This window comes from Lissotriton helveticus, chromosome 7 (genome assembly GCF_964261635.1).
Source record: "Lissotriton helveticus chromosome 7, aLisHel1.1, whole genome shotgun sequence".
Classification (NCBI taxonomy): Eukaryota; Metazoa; Chordata; class Amphibia; order Caudata; family Salamandridae; genus Lissotriton; species Lissotriton helveticus.
Genome location: NC_136068.1, coordinates 1154855934 through 1154876510, shown reverse-complemented (window position 1 = coordinate 1154876510; position 20577 = coordinate 1154855934). Strand labels below are relative to the sequence as shown.

General features: G+C 38.8%; 1 protein-coding gene and 1 non-coding gene across 2 annotated transcripts in view; both read right to left on the bottom strand.

The window, feature by feature from the left end:
* Positions 1 to 20577, bottom strand: part of LOC144770057 (ATP-binding cassette sub-family A member 10-like) — a 1719125-nt gene that overhangs the window by 64723 nt on the left and 1633825 nt on the right. The window lies entirely within an intron of this gene.
* Positions 17640 to 17800, bottom strand: LOC144771191 (U1 spliceosomal RNA). Its single transcript, XR_013599155.1, has one exon. It is a non-coding gene; the product is annotated as a U1 spliceosomal RNA (small nuclear RNA).

Sequence of the window (20577 nt, the reverse complement as noted above, 5' to 3'; positions counted from 1 at the left end):
GAGCAACACATGGCTGGGGCCATCAATTGTCCGGCTGCTGAGGGAAGGTGTTTGAAATTTAAAAAGGTGGGTCACCTCTGTAAGTCCAGGAGAACTGTTAAACTGGTGAATGGACAGGAAGTACTAGGGAATGAGATGGACTTTGAATCAAGCAATGAGGGGGAGATTGAAGTGATGATGGTCAGTGAGAAGAAACCACAACTTACTGGTCAGTTAAGGGAGGCTAGAGAAGAGTTTGTCCACCTGAATGTGCTGCAAAGGTGAAGGGCAAAGACGTACATGTTTTAGTTGGGTTTACTGACAGAATATCGATGTAAAAAATATCGATGAAAAAATATAGAATACAAAAATATTGACTCGATGTAAAAAATATAGTTGTAAAAAACATCGATTTTTATATATGTATAAAATAATAAATATTGAATATGTTAAATACAATCAATATAAAAATAAAGTAGATTTAATATAAATTAAAAAACAATATGACAAATTACATTCATTGGAAAAAGCTAAACACATACATAAAAATAAATTAATATATATTAACTTTAAAACAATTAATAAATTATTAATTTTCATTTATTTTATAATTTTGAAATTATATTAAAATGTGCTAAAAATAAATAAAGAAATATATATATTATATATATATATATATTCATATATATAAATATATATATATATATATACATATATATATATATTATACTAATTACATAAAATCTAATAAAAACATTCTATTATAAATTAACCTATTTAAAATCTTCAAACTTAAATTGCCCACTCCTGAGAGTGTAACAGCAGGGAAAGTGTTGGATATCGGAGGGGTAAAAATGAATGTTCCCACTCCAGTGAGTGCAACAGTAGGGAAAGTGTTGGATAGCACAGAAGTAAAAATTACTATTCCCACTCCATTGAGTGCAACAGTAGGGATGGTGTTGGATAACGGAGCAGTAAAAATTACAATTCACACTCCAGTGAGTGCAACAGTAGGGATAGTTTTGGATAGCTGAGGGGTAAAAATTACTATTCCCACTCCAGTGAGTGCAACAGTAGGGAAAGTGTTGGATAACAGAGGGGTTAAAATTACTATTCCCACTCCAGTGAGTGCAACAGTAGGGAAAGCGATGAATAGCGGAGAGGTGAAAATTACTATTCCCACTCCAGTGAGTGCAACAGTAGGGAAAGTGTTGGATAGCAAAGGGATAACATTTAATATTCCCACACCAGTCGGTGCAACAGTAGGGAAAGTGTTGAATAGCGGAGGGTTAAACATTACTATTCCCACTCCAGTGAGTGCAACAGTAAGGAAAGTGTTGGATAGTGGTGGGATAAAATATATTATTCCCATACCAATCAGTGCAAGAGTAGGCAAAGTGTTGGATAGTGGAGGAGTAAAAATTGCTATTGCCACTCCTATGAGTGCAACAGCAGGGAAAGTGTTGAATAGTAGTGATAGCAGAGGGGTAAAAATTACTATTCCCACTTCAGTGAGTTCCACAGTAGGGAAAGTTTTGGATAGTTGGGGGGTGGGGGTAACAATTAATATTCTCAGTCCAGGCAGTTAAAAATTTAAACAAACAAAATATTAACAACAAAAATATTTCAATATTTTTTAAACAAAAAAACATATAAATATTAAACATTTAAATACAAATATATCTAATATTCAAAAATATTTAACAACACATAATATAATGTTACATATATATGACAAAAACCTACTAATATTATATTAAATACAATAAAAATTAACTTCCAAACAAACAAATATTTTTAATTAGATATTATTTAGAAACAAAAACATTAATTATTACAGAAATATACTTTTTTTTATTTCCTACCCTATAACACCACACAATTCACAACCCACATCTAAATAAAAAAAATCCTTAACATAATTCATTACCAATCAAAGAAATATGATTAATTAAAAACAAATTAAAACTCATAAAAATTAATTGACTTTCCAGACTTTACCCCTATAATATCCACAACCCACAGCTAAAATTAAATTGTAACAAAATTTATTACACAATTAAAACTCATTTTCAATTAAAATACTAATAGTATTTAACAAATAATTATAAAGTAAGTACAATTAATTTACTCCCCACTGTCCCCCTTAACAGTAAAACCCACACACAAAAAATATAAACAAATACCCTAATTATATATCATTTATTTATTATTAATGATCAACTAATTATTAATTACACATAAATTGCGTCCCACCTTTACCCGTATAAACCCCACAACCCACACCTAAAATTACACAATTTCCATATTTAATTTTCAATTAAATAAAATTAATTAACAACGAATTATTAATCAATTAAACATAAATTACTTCCCACCCTTTACTCCTATAAAAGCCACAACCTGCACCTAAAATGAATCATAACATTTCCATAATTTGTTACCAATCAATTAATGAATATAAATTAACAACAAATTATTAATTAATCAAAAATTACTTCCAACCCTTTACCTCAATAAACTCCACAACCCGCACCTAAAACAAATTACACAATTATCATACTTAATTACCAATTATGTCATTGATTTTAATTAACAACCAATCAATAATTAATTACACATACATGTCTTCCCTCAATTAATACTACAAAATCTCAAATAAATTAATATTAATAAATAAAAATAGTTATTAATTATTATAATTAAATTACTTCCCACTCTACTCCCCTATTAACACACAACTCGCTACAGAACACAAAAATGCAAAATACTACTTCAAATAAAATTGATAACTACTAAAAATGTAACACATATATTAAAAACATAAAGAATACTCATACAAAAACACATACATCACATACATTTAAAATATAAACTAAATTACATAACACTAATAACAAAATCGATATTTTAAACAATTTTATTTTTGCAAACTATATTGACTTCTGTATTTTGAAAACGATATCTTACCTAATCCGATATTCCTGACCACGATATTCTTGCTGTCGATATTTTTGTGACACGATATTTCCAACTCGATATTTGAATAAGTTGGTATTTCCAACTCGATATTCTGTCTAAATACCTTTGGGTTGATTCATGCTGACCGTTTACCATCATTGAAAAATTGACATGGGAAGGATTGGATTCGTGTGAAATGTATTCCCCAGATGCTGAACCCAAGGGTATTGTGGGGATAAATTTCCAGTTTTAGGATATTTCCATGAAGGAGTAGAATTTTAAGATAGGAAGGCAATGGGAAAGATTTATATGGTTGTGAAGGGGAGATCGTTGTTAGGTGGAAAGAACAACAAGCATTGGGCATGATTTTGAACCCTTATCACCAGAAACAAGTGAATGAAAACCCACATCCACAGCCCTACTTGAATGAACATGGGAGAATCTGGCAAAGGAACTATGTGGTCCCTTTGAGTGTTTGGGTGTGGGTGAAAGGTATGCAGTGGTGATGATGCATTGTTTCTCGCAATGGCCAGGGGTGCTATTTTTGAGTGAAGTAAAGGCTTTAACGGTGGTTGCTTTTTGTGAGGAGGTGTTCCGACAAGAGGGTTGACCTGCCTCCATACTGACCAACAGTGGTCCCCAATTTATTTCAGAAGAGTTTGGGTCTTTCCTGGAAAAGAGGGGAATTAAGCATTGTAGGACCACATTGTACCATTCTATGGGGAACACTTTAATGGAACGCTTTAACCGCGTTTTGAGAGAAAGCCTACAGTTCGTAGTGACAAATGAGCCTTGTTGGAGGAGTCAGGTTAAAGATATTATGTGGACTATAGGACCACTCCACACTTTGACAGGTGAGTCTCAGTTTCTTCTACTTAAATGTAGAGTGCCCTGTGCAGTGGAGGGGTCAGCAAGGAGGGTCAAGTCAAAGGTATCTTGAGTTGTATTTGTGGGAAGTCAAATAAGAAGAGAGAGAAGTGTCAAGCTGTATATGTTCAGAGACATAATGAAAGGAATGAAAAAAAGAATTTGGAAGACATTGTGCATCAGAAGGTGTGTGCGGGTAACAGGGTGATGAAAGGTTATGCCAAGTTGTCTGAACTGAGGAGAGTTGGTGAACACATGCGTATTGTATTTTTAACTCTTGAATGTTAGTTATGAAGAGTTTAGTAGCTCTATATTTGATGTATGAATATATTAATTATACTGTTTATTGTATGAAAGAAGGGGGATGTGTGGTATCCTGGCAACTTGATGCTTCCACTGCTGTATTCTAGAGTGTTGGAATCCAGGAGGATTGGGAAGCTGGCAGTTGCTGAGGAGCTGGGATGTGACAGGGGTCATTGTATGCTGCCTGATAAACTTCCTAATTTCTGAAAGTGGCTGTGTCCTGTTATCCCAAAAGTATTCAGTTAGACCCTCTATCTTCATTATCAGGTCTCTTTCTTATTACTCTTTCTCTGTGTCAGACGATGACAACTGTTTGAATCTAAAAAAGTATATCCTGCACTCTGCTTCTTACCCCTCACCTACATCAGCTGTGCTGCTTACTTCCCATGGTATTGCCTCTTTTGGTGCCATTCATACTAATTTCCAAGGCAACATTGTTTTGTTCCAGTAAATGGCAACCCAAAGCTTGCTTGTTTGGATCCTTTCTTTGCCATTTTACCCTCCTGTTATTGCTAACATACTTCTTGGTCCTCATAAATATATCCTTGGACATGTTCCCTAATTCATTGAAATAGGTACACAAACTGTTCGAAAAACACCCTATAGTGATGAATTCATTGTATTTTCAAACCTATTCTCTCTTATTCCTCCCCTCACTGCTGAAAAATGTGCTTAATTTCCTACTCTCAGCTTTTCACTGTTTCATGCTGCTCAGTTTGGTTTGTACCCTGCACGGTGCAAAGAAATTGCCCTCCTTTCTGGCATCAATCATACATTGTACTCACTCAGTTGCCTATAGTATGATAGAACACTCTTCCTGCCTTCTATCCTTTCTCGTTTTGGAATGATTGTTCCTTTCCTCTCATTGTTCGCAAATGTTCCATTTGTTTCTCCTTGAGCATCTTTTTCTCTCATTCTTTTCTACTTCTCTTTTGAGGTTCCTCTAAGCTCTGTCCTGGTCCTCTGCTGATGTCTATCTAATTCCCATCATTCTCAGCAATCATGTATTTTGGGAAGGAGCAGTAGCATCTTGTTTGAGGTTGCACGAGAGAGTATTCAATAGTGTGTTAGGTTGGGGGAAGTGTAGTCCCTGTTGTGAGAAGTTCTATGAGGAAGTTTTCTGAGGTGTGCTAAAGCCAGAGAAGACTAGCACCCTGTATGAGAAGCTGCATGGGGGAATGCCTCCTGGGTGCGATGTGGGAAAAATGAGTGCCATGTTGAAACGGGAAGTAGGGAAGACGTCCCTTGCTGATCTTTAAACCATCCAGGCCCTATTTTTGTGTATTGATTGTGTTGAACAGCCATGGCTGTGGGCCATCATCTTTTTCTTTTTGGTTGGTTTACTCACAATAGTAAACAATTGACTTGTTGCCTCCTTTCTTTGTACCTCTTTAAATAAATGTCATCTTCATCCTGCAATCTTGACAGATTTTATTGGTTTAGCTTTTGATGGTTCTATTGTGCAAGACATTCGAAATGCTCTTACCTTACTAGATACACCAATATTCCAGACAATCAGATGGCTGGACTTATTTATTCATTCTCAAAAGGATGCACACACATACCTTCACCCACAGAACAATCATGACTGAGTATCTCAGGGGAAAATTGTGCTCCAACTGGCCTTATTGTAACTAATGTACCCAGACTCTTCCTTAAAGACCAATCGTTTAAGAAAGATTGGTCCTTAATCACATGGTGTTGCGCTGATTTTAATTATCAGTACAGCGAAGCGGATGCAGATGCAGTTTTAGTTGAGATCCAATCTCCTTGAGGACCAATTTAAGACTACCATATCAGCCACTCTCTTCAAAAAGAATATGGATGAAACAAACAAAACAAATAAGGACCACAAAGAGAACCTCCTTGCATCTAAAATCAAGAAATTTCAAAAAGACTTGGCACGATTCTTGTTACAAAAAGCCTACCCCAACATGACCATAAACGACCGGAATTTAACCAACAAGGTCGAGGCCATGACTCGGGATAGTCTACATCAGGGTCAGAATACTCTACAACAAACTCAGAACCATGGTCCAGTGACTCGGAACAGGTAACGACAAGACATCAAGATCGACGATGAAGAGGAGAGGTCGAGGTAGATGGCGAGGCAATAACCCCCCCCACAACCAACAGCAACAATGGTGGCCTCCGGGACTTTGGAGTTTTCCCAATCTGCCTTATCACCAACCCATGGCACATTTCCAACCACCGCCACAACCATTTTTCAAACCTTCTTTTTTAGAGCAAGGATGGTCCAGAAGCAGAAGAAAACATCAGTCCCATGTGCAATGGAGTCCACCTTTCTCTCCACAAACTACACGGAGCATGAGCAAAACGACTCCCCAAATGGGGACAAGCAAGGAAACAAATTGATTGTTAACTTAACTTGAATCAACATACTCTCAGTGCCCCTGAATCAAAACTGTTAAACAATGGGCTTGGCTTTGTGGCAACCTTTCAAGGGGATCCTTTCCAGATAAACCAGAAACTAGCACAGTTCTTTAGAAAGATCTACCTCAATTTCTTTTTTTCTGATAAGAATCAACTACACCATCAGACCTATCTACCAACATAAGCTTAAGTAAGAGATCTACATTCATACCCCACCTCATTCTATACCATCAGAGGTGATTACCTTCTAAAAGGCTGTTATGAATGATCTTAATATTGGCCTTACCGCCATTCATTCACTGTCCTGGAATCTGTCGAAAACTGAAGCACTACAGAAATTGAGCATGGATGATCCATCACAAAAAAGTCCACAGACAACGAAGGTGCCTTGTCATCATGGAAACTTTTTCATAGAGATGAATGTCTCAAACAACTTTCAGTCATCAGTGCTTACCAATGTATGAAACTGAACCTCACCAAGAGGCTTGTGAATACTATCACTCCTCTTGTTAACAATGCCAAGAAACAGGGATGGCTTAGAAGTAAGGAAGCTGATTTTTTTGGTGAACACTGTGCCTATCATTCCCTATTTTTATGTGCTCCCACAAATTCACAAAAGTTGGAGACCTCCACCTGGCAGGCCGATTATCTTTGGAATAGGATCCCTTCTTGAACAACTTTCCCAATTTGTTGATTTCTTTCTGAGACCCATGGTTTTATAAATACCGACTTATCTACAGGACACCAAAGATGTCCTATGTGCCCTTCAGGATGTGGTATTTGACAGAGAGTCTGACTTTTTGGTATCTTTTGATGTGGAGTCCCTTCGCACCTAGATCCCCCAGGACCAGACTCTGGCTAAAGATTGATGCCTTATTAAACTGTTGAGATCCAGATATGATAACACCTGTTTCATTTATCATGCAATGTGCAACTCTTGCAATGAAAAAAAATTCTTTCAATTCGAAGACAGTCTCTTCTTGCAGATATATGCGACTTCGATGGGGAGTACATTCACCCCCAGCTTGGCGAATATTTATGTCCATTCTATTGAGACAGACAGTATCCTTCCTCCCACTAACCCCTTTCATCCAACATCCTCCTTTGGAAGCAGTATATCGACGATATTCTGGTAATTTGATGCAGCACTGTAGACGAAATTACTCTTTTCCATCAATGGCTCAACATTTGTAACCACTATTTGAACTTTACCTGTGAATACAGTCAAGAGAGTTTACCACTTCTGGACCTTTTGATTATTGCTTCTCAAGGTTCACTACAAACCGAACTCTACAAGAAACCCATGGCCAAAAATTCTTTGTTATTCTATTCATTTTTAAAAAAAACATTTTATTGAATTTTATTAAGTACCCGGTACAGTTCATTAAATACAGTATACAATAAGCATAAAACCACTATACATGTATCAAAGCGTTAAAAAAGAAGAAACATTACAGATGTAACAGCTGTGGATAATATCATAATTCATTTCACAGTTTACAGCTAGAATAGCATAGCAACAGGGCTATAGGTGAGAGTCTCTCCAGATTTTTAGCGGGCCCTTAGTTTTAAACCTACTTCTCTAGTTTCCCTGCCTCTTCCCCTATAGAGGGCAGACTCAACATTATGGATCCCTAAAAGGCGAGAGAGCCACATCTGGAAGGACGGGGCCTCACTATCCTTCCAGCCTGCTACCAGAATAATCCGAAGAATAGCCACTGAGATAAAAACAAACACTTCTTCGTCCTTATTCAGTTTTAATTTACTGTCATACCCAAGAATCATTAGGGTAGGGGATAGGCTGATCTCCATACCTAGCAACCCCTCCCAACATTTCTGGATATTCATACGGATCTGTGACAGCTTATCACAGAAATAAAACATATGGGCTAAATCGTCTGCTTCCTCAGTACATCTAGGACATTTACTATCGTCCCTCTTACCCCAGCCAAATAATTTAGCAGGGGTAAAATTTAAGTTGAATATTGTCTTATAATGCTGGGCTCCCAGATTTGTAGAACGGAACCATTTCCCGGCCAAATCCAGCGCCTTTACTAGATCAACCGCCGGATCCCCTAGTTTGACCATCCAAACTGATTCAATCTTATCGATATCGATATCATTCTGGACTTTATAGATAGGATTGATTTTAACCCCCCACCTACAATATATTCCACCATGGTGTTTTTACCCCGTGGGGAGATAGATGGCCTTCTTCTAGATCAACTATGGGCGAAATTTGCGAATTCCCGGTACGCAAATTCGTGCAAATGCGAATTTACGGTCCGCAAAATCCACGAATTTGCAGATTTTTTTATTTTTGCGTGTACGCTGGGTTTTTTTTCAGCGCGGCTACCGCGAACCTACCCGTGCCGTCGTTTTTGGGCACAGTCATCTTGTTCCCGGGAGGAAAAGAACTTGGCAAACTCAGAATCAAGGTCCGTCAACGCAGCGCGTGCGAGGGTGCATTTTCGAAGCGCGAACAAGCAAAAAAATTCGCGAACTTGCAAATTGCGGATTGTTTAGCAATTTTGCGTGATTCGCGGACCGCGAAATTGCCAAAAATCCACAAATTCCGCAAGCGGAACGAATTTTCAGCCCATGCTTATTCTAGATAGTGTTTGTTGCAGCTGCAAGAATTTAAATCCTTGAGTAGCGGGAATTTGATATTTACCCGGAATTTCATTAAAGCTTAGCATTCTCGCTCCAGTATACAAGTCTCCAACTCCTCTGATTCCTAGTCCCTCCCATAAACCCCGAAGACTATCACTACTTAAAAACGGAAACAGGCTAGAATTCCAAAGTGCATAATAAAAATTAATTTTCGGAATACCCAGAAATTTCTGAATACCCTTCCAAACCTGCCAGGCACTTTCCAATATCTTGTATCATTTTTTGTTATAGTAACGCTTATCCGTTTTGCATAAAAGTACACCGGTGGTCTCCTTGCCTAATAACAGCTCAAAAATGGAGGGTGGGTATTTAACCCCTAATGGATGGTCAGATGTATTTTGGGCACTATCTAATAAGATAGCCACCTGGCTAAAGAGACAGCTCAACATATAAAATCTTATATTAGGAGCCGCTAGCCCCCCCTTATCCAATGGTAATGAGAGATATTTCATAGACTGACTAATTTTGCCGTATTGCCAGATGAAATTCACAAAGGCTGCTTATAAAGACCTTAGCACATCCTCACCGACAACCAAGGGAATAGAACGAAAGAGGTACAGTAGCTTGGGGAACATGGTCATCTTAATGACGTTAATTCTACCTATTAGAGATAGATGTACACAGTTAATTCTATTTAACTCTGCAGTAATGGTTCTAAGTACTGGTAGGTAGTTATCCTTAACAATTGTATCTACCTTGGCGTTGATCCTAACACCCAGATAGACTGCTGATTCCATATATCTGCCATCCTTCCTTTGTATATTGTTCGAGCAGATTATCTGGGTTTTGGATTCGTTGAGGTGGTAGCCTGAATATTGGCCAAAGTCCGAGGTGATTTCTAGAAGGGCAGCCATAGCCTGCTCCGGATCTGGCGTTGTTATTGCCTGATCATCTGCATACGCCATAAGCTTGGTTTCAAAACCGTTGCACACCACAAGATTGATATGCTCACAGCCTAAGATCTTCCTAACCAGCGGGTCTATGTATAAAGCAAATAGGATTCGGGAGCAGGGGCAGCCCTGTCGAGCCCCCGAGATATGAAAATCTCCTCAGAGCTGTCTCCCATTAATTGGACTCTTGTTACAGGATTGACGTACATGGCCCTTATAGCCCCCAAGATATTAGGTCCAAAGCCCCTCTGCTCCAATATCCCCCACAGATAGCTCCATGTGACCCGATCGAAGGCCTTTTCTGTGTCGAGGAGGATCATGGCGATCCGAACCCCCACAGCAGCCTGAGCGTCGAATAACACGATCTCCCGCCTGATGTGATCAGCAGTGTCGCGACCTGGTACAAACCCGTGCTGCCATGGCGAGACTAGACCGCCAAAGATCCCCCCAAACTCTTGGCCAAGACCTTTGAATAGAATTTAGTGTCTGCTTTTATGAGGGATATTGGGCAATAGGAGCCTGGATCTTCCTTGACCTTGCCCTTTTGAAGAAAAACGACAATATTTGTGCTTCTCCAGGAGCCCTGCACAACTCCAGAGCAGAATACCCCATTGAAGAGATACAACACAAATGATGCTAAAACATCCTGAAGGAACTTGTATACTTCAATAGGAATATTATCTGGCCCTGTAGCCTTCCCTGCCGCCAAATCTTGCAAAGCTTCTTCTACTTCGCTCATACTCATGTCAGACTCTAGCATTAATTTGTCTTGTTCTTCTAGTTTATGGCCAAAATTATCATCCCATCGTCCTGTCGGGCCATCCTATCCACCTAGTGCAGTCCTATCCTCCTCAGTATACAAGTGCTGGTAGAAGTTTTTAAACACACTGCAGATATCAGCTGGTTCTACAAACTCCCGATCATCCTACCGTATTTTTAAGATAACATTTCTACTGTTTCCCTGTTTAATTTTCAGAGCCAAAAGCTTCCCGGCCTGCACCCCTGTTTCATACATTTCTCCCCTATGCACATGATATTCCTCTGCATGTTTCAGGTCAGCCTTAATAGTCACAATTTTATCAACACTTTGAACTGTCTCATTTCCACATATAATATCGCTAAGATGTTGTTCCTCTGCCTTTATTAACTGTCCAACCAATTCCTCATGTTCTTCACGGTCAGCTTTCCTCTGCCTAGCAGAAAAGCTATATGTCTCCCACCTGAGTCCTGATTTAAAGGCGTCCCAGATGCAATTGCGGGAGGCTCTAAACCTATTTGCATTAAAGAATTCTACAGCCCATTTTTTCAAGTGCTCTATGATTTGGGGATTGGCCAAAAGTCTTCTCTCGAATGACCATCTACATCTAATCTTTGGGGTTTTCTCAAAGTCGTAAATTAAGACCAGGGGATTATGGTCCGAGATAAGTTTCGGGAGTTTTTTAATCCACACCCTCGACACTTCTGATGATGAGATTAAAAAATAATCTAGTTTAGAATATTTCTTATGCGGGTGTGAGAAATATGTATACCCTTAGTCATGTTGCTCTTTGTGTCCCCAAACATCTATTAAACTATACGAGCCAAACAGGGATCAACCCTTTTGGCCAATTTCTACATCTGAGACGTAATTTCACAGATGTTGAAAAATACAAAAAATATGCTAAAACTCTGGAGTGCCTATTGATAGACCGCCAATACCTACGACCTTGATTAAAAAAGTCAGTGAAAAAAGCTAAGAAGCGCGCCCCCAGAAAGAACCGACAGATAGATTGATATGCATCTGTACTGTCAAGCTTGATCCAGAAAACTTTGAACAAAGGATCCGGCTCTTTGCCCGAACCTATGTTTGCTTTTAAACGCAGTGCTAACCTAAGGGACAAGTTGGTACACACAAGGCCTTGGACCAAAATAATCACACATCAAAACACTCGTTGGAAATTTCAGCCTGTGAAAGGACATTTTCCACGTGGCACATGCAGAATTTGTGCCCAAACTTCACACACGACACATATCGATATTGGTACAGATCGACCATGGGAGTTAAACAGCAGACCACATCGCTTAGACATCTTTTTCAGTTACATGACTGACTGGTGGCTGTGATCCATACTGGCATACAGTATGCACTTGCTAGATTGTGCACCTGCCACTGCTAGGCTTATAACACTGTCAGATCAGAGTTGACTAATATCTCCACTGATGGAGTGTATTTGTTCCAACTCTTTCCATTTCTAAGTCCTTTTCGTCTATTAACAAGAGGCACCTTCCGTTTCTCACCACAATAGACTTCCTCTTGTTGTGTCCCTTCAGGCTTGCAGGACATCCTGATGCAGCAACATGATTAACTTTGCCAAGCCCCATCTTCGCATGCACACACCAAACTGTGCAGTTGCCATTGATTAACTTCATGGTCTCTTGATAGACCGAGAGAGGAAAACTTGATGAAAGAGTTATGAGTTCTAAGAGTGCATGTTGACAAGTTATTTGTGTACAAAAACTTTGTCTTTTTCAGGGAGCATGTCTACCAGTGGAAGTAACGCCTGAGGGGCACCCCACTCCAAAGCCCTGGTTGTAAATATCTTCCACCGTCTGAATTTGGTATGAGTGAATAACTCACTTTTCACATTGGTCCTGAAGAAAGCTGCTACACCTCTACGTAGGGTAAAAGGCTGAAACATGTCGACCACAACAGTCCTATGACAGGTTGAATCTCTCCCTGTCATAACTTCACTTTTTAATCCTGACCTCTGGATGCCCCATTTAAATTGTTTGGCATACCATAGAGTTAGTTTTAGCTCACTTATACTATTTTCTCTTCTTTTTCCCTTTTTCACCACACCCCGCCTATCTACCAGTTTTTGGAAACCTCTTTTTCTTACAAATCAAAACATCCCTGAGTTCCTTCCTCTCAGTGAGGGCGTTGTAGCCCGCAATATGACTAGGTTTGTAGTGTGACGAGTTTACACGATGATGAAGCATGCCACCCACGGGTGGGTGAGGGAAACCGTCCTGAAAAAGGGACATCCCAGCACTCTCTTTGTTGTTAGACCCTGATCCAGCGCTCTCACCAAAATATTGCACAAATGACACTATTTACTACCACAAAACTTACACTACAACACTAGGCCCATAACAACAATAGAGCGCTTGAATCATGAGGCGATAAGATCTAAATATAGTTGTTTAAACCATCTGCAATAATCAAGACCAGCTTGTCATTTTAGAAAGTTTATTTTAACACATCTAGAAAAACTTAGGTTTTGGTATTTTATTAAACAAGCATTAGAAAATGTCATAAAGAAAGATTTATTCAGTATTAATAAAAAGAGCATAAATCAAGAATTATTATTCATTAGCAGGAATAAGTAAAATTAAGCATTTCCAAAATCCTAACTATATCTCTGTCTCTACCCTCATCACCTAGTAATAAAGTAATTAATAAAAACTCCTGTCCTCACGTGTAAAGTCCATCAGCATAACATCGTCCTCCAGATTTCTCGAGCGTAAGCCAACTATGTGTTCTCTGAACCTATTCTTATACCCTAATTTTAGCTGAGCTAACTATTTTTCACATTTCAGCAGACGAATTCTAGTTCTCCATTGGCTGAGCCACCTCGTACCACAGTAAACTGTGACACCTCCTTCTTACATGCCCGGGCAAATTCACTAGTCCATTGTTCATTTAGAAGTCTTGGCAGCTCTCCTTAGACTGCTACATTTTGTAGCGACAGCTTCCTTTTTAACCTTGAGCCATTCAGCTCTGAACTCCCGTGGCACGTTAGCAAACGTTAGCAAATTTCTCCAAAAAGTCATCTTTTTAGCAGTTCATTCCAAAACCTTTCAAAATAAAAGCTCAGAGGCCTTTTCCATCCTTCTTGGAATTATTTTCACTTGAGCCATTTTCATCATTAGGCCTCTTTCAGAAAGCGTCAATTTTCTGCGCCACTGTCCCTGCGTCACTTTTAAAAGGGAACTATTTTCCTGCAGCCATCTCTAAGCTTCACTTGTAAAACTATTATATAAACAAACACAAAGAATAATTAATGAAAGAAATACAGTTTGTTCTGTTGCCTCCCATCATTGCTAATTATTAACCCATTAGTCTAAATTACCTAGCAGTAAAGCACAAATAAAGCAGCATTTTATATTTACCAGTCTTCATAAATCCATAAAGCCTTATGTGCACCTAGAATAGTAGAAATGACATCACATAGACAAGGGAAGCAAAATAAGCACATGTCATTATTTCAAAAACAGCTGCTATTAGTTATGACATGACAATAGACAAGATTATTTTATTATTTTCCACATACATAAGAATGCAACATAATGCACAATTATGAGCACACATGTTAGTTTCCCACATGTCTTTTGTGTATGCAACTTTAAACTAGGTTGAATTATTATACACACAGCACAAGTTGTTAGCATTATTAATTTATTTATGGAAGTGTGACTTCACGGGTTTAAACAGAATTCTGTTTTCTATCCCGCTCCATCAACTCCCTCATCTGGTGATTAACAAATCACCACACCAGCACCCAAAAATTTAGCAAAGATTTTATCTAAGATGAACATGATTCAATTTCACCTGTGTTAGTATTTCTAAAGACTTATCTCATCAGTTTATCTACAATTCTCATATATATATTTAAGAAACCCCTCTAGTTCTATTTCTTTCTCTTGTGTAACATACAACTAAGCTTCAATAAATGTGTTGCAAAAACTATAACTAATATAATGTCAGTATCTTGCTTGTCATATTAACCTAAAACTTCTCCTAGTTAATCTCTAAAAGAACAATAACCTAAATTAACCAAAGCAGAATTATATTTTTCATTAAGCTTGCAAAGAAAAATAAAACAAAAATTTTAAAAATTTTACCTAAATTTTCTAAAAATTTCTAACACCCCCCTTTTTCAATTTTTTTTTTTTTTTTTTTTTTTTTTATATACTCTTTAAACCTTCTAACAGTTTTTCTTCGACCTAATGTCACAAATTAATTTTTCAGCTAACAGGATTTCTTCGACCTTGTGTCATCTAACAAGATTTCTTCAGCCTTATGCCAAAAATAGAAACCAAAAATTTTAACAGGCATGTACTTCAATCATTGTCAATCCTCTTATTCATTCACCATCTGCAACCCTATGTCTCCTCAGCCTTTCAATGCCCCCACAAATATCAGCAGACACTAACGCGATCACAGCGCTTTAATTTCCCACTCCTCGGCAGACAGGCAACTCCTTAACATTTAATTACAATGCCCACCAGAGCCTCAACCAATCCAGTTGTATCACGAAGCCTCAATCAATTAGGTCGCGCGACTACCTTGACGCTCAGCCAATTATAACCCGCCTTTACTGTTACACGCACAGTCACTGCAGTCTCTGTTTCTCTCATGCTCTGGCCTTAGCGCACATTCGCTCGCCTGCACCAGCCACAACACGCTTCGTTTTAAACATTATCACATCAGGTAAAAAATTCAAAGCGGGGACATTTAATTTTATAAATAACTCAGCAAGCGAGCCACAACGAATCACAGCGCAGCTCTGCCGTGATGCCACGGCCCTTCAACTAATCAGGATGCGACCCTGCTATGACGCTACGCGTCACCAACCAATCAGGGCACAGCTCCTGCAGCACTTAGCTATAATCAGTGCGCTGCTCCTCAATAACACGGCCTAATAAGGTATGGACCCCCACAATTAGAAGCGCATTTCCCTCACGCGCTATTACCACACAAAGGCAGGCTTTACTTAATGAAGACACAGCCACGATCCTCACCCAATCAGAGCACAGCTCACGGAGCCTCGCCCAATGAAAGCAAAGCTCTGACAATGACGCGACGGCGTTTTAGCCAATGACAGCGCGGCGGCTGACGTAGTCAGTCGCTGCAGCTGGCAGCTCTCCCCAGGCAACAGCCCCTCCTTCACAAAATGCTCGGGACACACAATAACTTTCCTTTAAAGCATTAGCGCACATCTATCAACACGGGGGTATTCATAATTACAATTTAATAAGCCCACAACGCTACGCTTCGCTTTTTAAACAGCGTAACGCTCGCAAGCATTCATCAATTGTTAAATGACATGCAATTATATCAGCTTTTCTCATAAAATTTTGCGCGATCTGCTAGTGAAATCGGCAATACTTATAAATTTAAACAATTTCGAGCAATTTATCGCGCCTCAGCCAATGAGAGCGCTGCTTTGCTCCAACACTCCAGGGCACATCAACCAATCAGGGAGCTACTTAATGATGACGCTCCAGACAGTTCTACCAACCAGAGCGCGGCAAGCTCTGACGTAGGCAGCTGCTGCAGCTGCAGGCTCTCTCCTCACACGTTCTCACTCCTAAAACCAGCCCCTCCCTTACAATTTTCGATCGGGGCACAATTTAATGGTTTTAAACTACGGAGAACAGTATAATACTATATTTAAAGCGTGGAATGTTTATAAATTTAATTCTAATCGCTTTTTACTTATTTTAACGAATTTAATAACGTGTAATACCTTAATTATTGCCTAATTAACACAAAACATTCTAAAATGCTCCTGAATGTTTTAAATTAGCACAGTTTACCTTTTAATACTTTTCAACTATGCTGAATACTTTTCAATTGAATTTTATTAGCGTGCAGAGCTTTTAAATGTATTTAAACACTGCACATACTTTATAAAGTCTTAGAATGGTACAGACTTTATCTTGAACTTTCCTAAGTACCTAAGAATTACTTTTGGTACATTTTAGTCAATATATAAAACGAAACACATCTGTCTGCTTCTCTAATTAGGATAGTTTACATACATTCAAGTATCCACACTTCGGAATAGACGGCGCTATTCACACTAAGGATAATTTCCATTTGCCAGTAGAGCAACTCTTACTCTACCCTTCTAACACGTAAGAATATGAACTCATTTTGCTCTGAACCCACCGCGAAGTGAAAGTATCTAAGAGTTCCACTTGAACATACCTTACAAAACAATCACGCACTTTCACACTGAAAATTCCCTAACTTCAGTCACACATGAAATCCGTACAGGACTCTCACCTGTTTATAGAAATCATGCACCGTTAGCAAAATAACACCGTTATCCGTACAGGGCTCTCACCTGTTTATAGATATAAAACATGTACCCGTACAGGACTCTAACCTGTTTATAGATAATCATGCACCGACATTACTCTGCCCTTCACTCAAGCTTGAATATAACTAATACTCTTATCACAGTGAGTTTTATGGAAGGCGCTTTGTCCCTATTCTCATGCTGCTCTAATTTCTTAGAAAACCCTCACTATACAAGATTCACACCTAGCCCTAAAACTGTGTTGCACGGCGACAACACTGTATTGCACGGCGACAATACTTCTGGTACACGGCGATACCAACAGTGATACTCGGCGATATCACAGAAACAGATCAGATATTCTGCATGACTACATTCTCATCACACAGTTTTTGTACCGGTACACACATAGCACAAAATAAACAAACTCAACATGTGTTAAAACTTAATCCTATGAATTTACCAACATATATGTATCATGCATGTAACATGTATGTCAAAAACAACATATATAAACCGTCCGATGGCTACCAGAAATTATGCAGTCGAGTATCCCGCATTTGGGGACATCGCAGGGGTCAGCACATCCGAAGTGCAATGGATGAGCCTCACCCTGGGAGAACCACCTTCGTGATCATGGTGTCTCCCCTGCCAGGTAAGTATCTCTGTCTCTACCCTCATCACCTAGTAATAAAGTAATTAATAAAAACTCCTGTCCTCACGTGTAAAGTCCATCAGCATAACATCGTCCTCCAGATTTCTCGAGCGTAAGCCAACTATGTGTTCTCTGAACCTATTCTTATACCCTAATTTTAGCTGAGCTAACTATTTTTCACATTTCAGCAGACGAATTCTAGTTCTCCATTGGCTGAGCCACCTCGTACCACAGTAAACTGTGACACCTCCTTCTTACATGCCCGGGCAAATTCACTAGTCCATTGTTCATTTAGAAGTCTTGGCAGCTCTCCTTAGACTGCTACATTTTGTAGCGACAGCTTCCTTTTTAACCTTGAGCCATTCAGCTCTGAACTCCCGTGGCACGTTAGCAAACGTTAGCAAATTTCTCCAAAAAGTCATCTTTTTAGCAGTTCATTCCAAAACCTTTCAAAATAAAAGCTCAGAGGCCTTTTCCATCCTTCTTGGAATTATTTTCACTTGAGCCATTTTCATCATTAGGCCTCTTTCAGAAAGCGTCAATTTTCTGCGCCACTGTCCCTGCGTCACTTTTAAAAGGGAACTATTTTCCTGCAGCCATCTCTAAGCTTCACTTGTAAAACTATTATATAAACAAACACAAAGAATAATTAATGAAAGAAATACAGTTTGTTCTGTTGCCTCCCATCATTGCTAATTATTAACCCATTAGTCTAAATTACCTAGCAGTAAAGCACAAATAAAGCAGCATTTTATATTTACCAGTCTTCATAAATCCATAAAGCCTTATGTGCACCTAGAATAGTAGAAATGACATCACATAGACAAGGGAAGCAAAATAAGCACATGTCATTATTTCAAAAACAGCTGCTATTAGTTATGACATGACAATAGACAAGATTATTTTATTATTTTCCACATACATAAGAATGCAACATAATGCACAATTATGAGCACACATGTTAGTTTCCCACATGTCTTTTGTGTATGCAACTTTAAACTAGGTTGAATTATTATACACACAGCACAAGTTGTTAGCATTATTAATTTATTTATGGAAGTGTGACTTCACGGGTTTAAACAGAATTCTGTTTTCTATCCCGCTCCATCAACCCAGGGGTAATTTTCTGTGTTTTCTAGCAAAGGGAAGTACTAAATGAAGTGAAAATGTGGTGAAGTATAGTTTCCAGTGGTGTTGTGGGTGATAGCCATAGTTTCACCAGATTTTTACTCTGAGACTAGTTGTCTTTCTATATGACAAGAGTTGATGTTTAATGCAGCTCTTCTGTGTTCTAAGTGAGCAGATCTCTTCCTGCTAATGTGTTACGGTGTCAATGTTTGCATTGTTGGACCTCTCTAGTATTGGATTTTTTTATTGTTTCAATAATTTTTCAGTGTGGGTCTACTGGAGGCTGCCATCATTGTGTTCGAAATACATCCTGACATTTCTGGTGCAGTTTTCAGAGTGCGTGGTACTGGGTGCAGATTGAGTGCTTTCGTCAGCTTGGTACTTGGTCGTGTTGGTTTGGCTAGTTAGTGTGGTTAGGTGTGGAGTGTATTGGGAGTGCTGTGCTGCACGTCTGTGTGTGTGTGGTGCAGTGTGTTGTTCTTTTTGGAATGTGAGTGTTAGTTTGCTGAAGAAAGAGAAAGTATGAGTTTGTTGTGCTGTGTAATTTAGTATTGTGAAGTACACAGGTGACTTTGTGTATGAATGTAGTTCTTTGTGTTGGAGTCCGGGCAAGGGAATGGTAAGATTTTAGTTTGTATTTTGTTTTGTGCCTTGAATGTCTAAACTTAGGAATGACAGGGAAACTCCTTATCAATGAAAGCTTGTGGGTTTAATGCCCTGGCTGTCACATGACTTAGCTTCCACAACTATATGTACCATATGTATAATTGTTGCCTGGTGCCACGGTCAGCATGCAGACATGTGGTAGTTAGGTCTCATGTCTGAGGTGGTAACAAGACTTTCATGTATTGGACCATTGTGTGATGGAAGACACAACCTTGTAGTCTTTTTTCTTTTGTTTGGCATAAGGCGTGAAGAACCACATGTCTTGACTCATCACAGATATTCTGTTAGTGTTATTTGTTGTCTTCGTGTGTGCATGGGTATTGGAGAGTTTTACTGATTTTTGTAGGGTAGATGTGTCAGGTAGACATGTTGAAGATTGAATTATTGTAATGGATTGTCCCTATTCTTTATGTCTTTGTTTTGTTGTTTGTAAGAAAGGGAGGTGTTGGGTATCTTGGTTGTACCCATTTCCTAAATATCTGTACTGATGTCTGGAATGTTGAGAGTGAATAATGTGATAGAAGGTTGGTGAGAAGCTAGAAGATTGGGACAGTTGGAGGGAGGATGAAACCCTGACAGGATATACCTACTGTTGCTGTAGCCTAAGGGCCTAACATGAAATAAAGAACTTACCACTTACTTGAAGTGATTCAGACTTCTATATGAAGACCCAACTCTTCAGCTACAACACTAACAACCCACAAGTGGTAACAATAAACTCTCTTCCTCTATTTTCTCTCTTTTAGGATTGAGCAAGTAAGTGATTATTTTCTCTTGTCTACTATCCTTTGGAAAACATAACACTCCTAGAAGACAGTAATCAGGAAGACAAAGGCTGGGCTGGGAACAAATGTCCACTATTTCATGAAAACAAATGTCCTGAGATCATGTTGGAATGTATCCTGATGTTTACTGGTCCAAGAGCAGTTTTCAGATCACTCTATGAACAGAGAACTTAAAAACATAATCTAATAGCACGTCTTGAACTTTA